Source organism: Octodon degus, unplaced genomic scaffold (assembly GCF_000260255.1).
Source record: "Octodon degus isolate 3935 unplaced genomic scaffold, OctDeg1.0 scaffold00118, whole genome shotgun sequence".
NCBI lineage: Eukaryota > Metazoa > Chordata > Mammalia > Rodentia > Octodontidae > Octodon > Octodon degus.
Window position 1 is genome coordinate 3,623,965 of NW_004524694.1, and position 5,190 is coordinate 3,629,154.

Below are 5,190 nucleotides of genomic sequence, written 5' to 3' on the forward strand. Positions count from 1 at the left end.
TCTCTACATGCTGAAAACTCAAACTTGACCCAGGTCTATCACCATGCACTAAGCTAAAGTCAAAATGGATTAAAGATCTAAACATTAAAACAGAAACACTAAACTTCTTGGAAGAGAAAGTAGGAGGAATTCTTGAAGACATAGGGGTAGGCAAAGAGTTCATGAACAAAAATCAAATTGCATGGGTAACACTTGAAAATTTGACAACTGGGACCACCTCTTATTGAGAAGTTTTTGCGTGTCAAAAGAAATTACCAACAAAGTGAAAAGACATCCCAAAAATTTTGAAGAAATCTTAACTAATAAGCACTCAGACAAAGGTCTGCTCTCTAGAATTTATAAAGAACTAAAGGACATTATGGCCCCAAAATTTAAAGATGCAGTTCAGAAATGGGCATTCGAGATGAACACACACTTCTCAGAGGACGAAATTAAAGAAGCGAATAAATATATGAAAAAATGCTCCACATCACTAGCCATCTGTGGAATGCAAATCGAAATAACACTGAGATACCATCTCACCCAAGAAAGAATGGCTATCATAAACAAATCAATCAACAAAAAATGTTGGAGAGGTTGTGGGGAAAAGGGAACCCTTCTCCACTGCTGGTGGCAATGTAGACTGGTGTAATCATTATGGAAATCAGCGTGGAGATTCCTTAAGAAACTAGGACTGGAAATCCCATTCAAGCCAGCTATCTCCCTACTAGGAATTTTCCTGGAGGAACTGAAAACATCATATCATAGTGATATATGTGTACGTATGTTTATAGCAGCACAATTTGTGATAGCCAGATTTTGGAAACAACCAAGATGCCCGTCACATGAGGAATGGTTGAAAAAGATGTATTTTTATACAATGGAGTATTACTCAGCTATAAAGAATGATAAACTCGAAGACTTTATATTTAAGTGGATACCACTTGAAAATATACTCATAAGTGAAATAAACCAAACCCACATGTGTAAATATTGTATAGTCTCCCTAGTATAAGAAATCAAAAGAAGAAATACAAATAAAAATGTATAACCCAACCAAAAGGAAAGCAAGAATTTGAGGACTGGAAAATGAGGAGAGAGTAAGGAGAAAGCTGGGAAACAGGACAAGGACAAAGCTGTATACTTGTATGCACAAGATGGGCAAGGCAATGTTCCCGAGAAACATCAGCATGTTTTTGAAACTAACAGTTAATTGGTAGGATTTTCACTCTGATTAACTATATATGCTGATATCTGTGAACCAAGCAACTGCACTGAAGATAGCAATGTGTAATAGAAGGGTCATGCTTGGAATGCTTGTCATTCTGGTCTTCTAAATACATACTTCTTGTCATGACATTCCAATTATTACCATACTGTCTCACAAGTAAAAGGTTTTTTTTTCTTTTTTTAAATGGGTAATAAAGAAAAAAAAAAGACACAAGAAAAAGAAAAAAAAATGTCACAGGACTGTCTTGCTACAATGTTGTATATGGTTAGGTTTCTAAATTTCTGTGTAAAAATATGTGTTTATTCCTATTTTTAAACTTTTTTTCTTCATATTCTGTAAGGACTTAAATTTCAACACATCAATACTTGATGGAAGATACCTGTTCCTCTTTATGCCTAAGATGCTTGATATTTAGACAGATAGTTAGAGTAAACCGAACTGCATATGTTGCAGGGTAACAGTAAGCTTTTCTTCTGGAGGGTTAACAACCTAAGTTTGCAGATCAAAAGTTGGAGAAAAGGAAGGGCTGCAAGAACAGCCAACAGTTTGGCCTTGCCTTTCAAGGTCAGTGAAGACTGAGGACATAGGAGAACCTGTACTGCAAATCATGTAACTCAGTTGTGCCTCTAATTTTCTGATCAAGGAGATTATGGAACCACAGAGGAATGTGATCAATGATACATAGTGTTCCTAAGGAGAGTCACATGGAGAGAAAACATTCTCTCGGGCTTTCACAGAGAGCAAATTAGTCAAGCACTGACCGTGATTGATCCACATGGCTGACACTGACAGGATCTACAAAGTGCAGTACAGTGTTACAGAATAAATTCTGAGAGGACTTGACTGACCTTATCAGATACAAAAGTTACATCTCTTGTTATATAGATCTTGCTTTATCTTGGTCTTAACCATCCAGCAGAAAAATATTAAAAACGAGGAATATAAAGTAAAGCCATATTAATATGCTGAGCTGTAAAAGGCTCTAGTCAACAACTTCTGTGGACAACCCTCTACTATTGTGGACTACTGGATTATATTGGATTGTTTTGCTGAATTCAAGCACCTATAATATTTAGATGCCAATAAATGTCCATCTCTGATGGACTGAACTGAAGAGGAGGGATACAGAGGAAAGACCATCTTATATTTGTATATACAGAATAGTTAGGATAGATGTATGACTGCTTTTGCTTGGTTCAGTGAGAGGAAGGATTTGTAGTAGTAGTGTTTGGAGGGGATGTCCTGGCTGCTTCTTGTGCTGTGGATGACCACTGAGAAGACAACAGTGTGCAATGTACTAGTTATTGAAAATGTCCTAATAATCAACTTGGAAAGTGTCTCATTGATATTTGTTTCTCAATAAAATAAAAATAATTTAAAAAATAATTCTCCTGTGCTATGTCACTTAGAGAAAAATTAAATGTCCTTTATATCTTTAGTAGTGAGAGAAATCAATTTGTACTGGAACCTTAGCATTCCTTTTTCCTTTTTTTTTTTCCAGTGGTACCAGGGATTGAACTCAGGACCTTGTACTTGCCAGGCAAGCACTTATTCCTCTGCGCTATCTCCCTGGCCCCCCAGGAACCTTAGCATTCCATGGTGCCTTCATCTTCACCTGTTCTGGTTCCTATCTCTGTGAACCCTACCTTCTGTCCATGCCTTGTGCCATCAGTTATCTGTGTTTCCCCTGATTTTCTCCACTTTTATTCTGCATCAGATTTGACTGACTGCCTGCTAGTGGCTTCAACTGCTTCCTCATTGGACAAACATTGTCTAGAATCTCTCAAATGCTCAGCAGTGTTTTGGTTCACTACTGTCCCATTCTTGCTGCAAGACAATCCTCTTCCCTCTGAGTCTCTCAGTCCTTCCGGCTTCTGGCACCTGTCCTTCCCATTGTCTTTGTGAGCTGAAGAGCCACCCAGTGCAGGCTTGCTTGCAGCATCCCTCAGAGCGCTTCCCTTCAGCTCTTTTCCAAAGTGCTAGGAAGGGAGCTTGTGGCCCAGCTCTTCCTTAGGGCAGACCCCTCAGTGCTCTAGGTCCCTAATTTCAGTGGTTATGCCTGTAGGCCTCCAGTTAGAGAAATGTTGACCCAAGTGAGATTGGGTTGGGAAGGCGACACCAAGTGTGTTAAAGTCTTTTTTTTTTCATAGCACTTAGTGACCCAGTGGGAAATTGGGAGGGTCCAATCCAGACCCGGTTCTGGATGTGGAGTAAATTTAGCTTATACGGACCTAGGCACACATGGCTCCTCCTGTCTGCCTGACCCAGAAATGAAAAGCTATTGAAATAGGATTTTGGAAATGATTTAATTATACTAAAAAAGAAGAACAATGGGAAAATGATTAGAGAACACAGAGTAATACTATGTGGACATTTGAAAAGTAAAATGATTGTGAAGCATTTATAGCAACCTAGCAAATAATTCTGCCATAAAAGTAAGAGAAAAGGTGGAGTGCAACATTGGTATATAGCTAAAGTAAAAGAGAACAAAATGTTTTGATCATACAAATGATATAAATCATTTTCATTTCAAAAAACTAAAAAAATTATGTACAATCACATCACCTTAAAAAATCAAACATCTACATTTCTCTTTGTTCTTTTAGGCCCTTTATGCACTTGCCAAGTTGCCCTCAGTTACTTTGGTTTTGGGCACAGTTGTTCCATATCCCTACTTTTTATTGCATTCTTTAACTAGAAATTCAGTTCCTTCAATCATGTAGTATTCGGTTATGTAAGTGTATGTAAGTACACTAATGATGAATTTACAAACGACCTTGCAAAGTGTTCAGTTCTCAATTGCTCTTACTGACGTAGACTCCTGGGGCATTTCCTCATGTGGTAAATACCCCCAGAAGAGCATCTATCAAGTTCAACATTGGAGACTGTCTATTGCATTTCTCTTTAGTATGACTCTGGAGATGTAGGGGACAAAGACGTCACTAGTTACAGTAAACTTTGAACTTACAATTGACAGTGACAGGTAAAAGGGAGACAGAAAAAAGACAGGAAAGAGAGAGGGAGAACAAAGCAAGCTGGTGGTAAAGGTAAAAAATGAGCTCAACTTTTGCAGATATTGTTTGACTAAAACACAAAAGCTTCAAACCACAGAAAAGCAAAGGTACAGGACTCACACAGGGGTGATAACTATGCCCCTGCACCAATAACTTGGAGGTTGTTAGACTGAACAACCAATGCTATTGTACTAAATTGCCACTTGTATTTATTTTGTGATCCATTTTTAGCCATAACAATGCAAGTAATGGAGTATCATTATGTGAATTTAATTACCTCTTATTAAATAGAGATGTTTTGAAGATAGATCTCACCTCTCACAATAATACACTGCAGATGTTTTTCCTTGTTAGTAGCAGATAGAAAGATTAGAAGCTTTGTGTATAAGATTTATCCATAAACTTCTGTTTGAGTCACTATTAGCTCATTAAAATTTATTAGAATTACACTGAAAGAAAATAGGTATGTACTATTAGTTGTATCTAGATGTCCCCCCAAAGCCTCATGTGTTTGTATGTGGGGCTTTACTGGATTGTGGGGGTCTAATATTTATGAGTGGATGAGTCCACTGATGAGTTTATAGCTAAAAGTGATGCTGAGAGGTGAAGCCTGGTTGGAGGAACAGGGTCTGTGGGGGTATGGCCTGGAAGGATCTCTCTCTCTGCCTCCTCCCTTAACATCTCCATACTTCCTGCTGCCACGCCAGGAGCTGTTTGTCCTTTGCCACACACCCCTACCATGCTGCCCTGCCTTGGAGCCGGTCTACTGTGGACTGAAACCTCTACAAACTGTGAGCCAGAGTAAACCTTTCTTCTTTGTGGGTGTCGAGAACTATGTCTTAGCAATGAGAAAATAATAAAGACAATATGGATAGTCTCTCTGTGTCTTCCTTCCTTCCTTCCTTCCTTCCTTCCTTCCTTCCTTCCTTCCTTCCTTCCTTCCTTCCTTCCTTCCTTCCTTCCTTC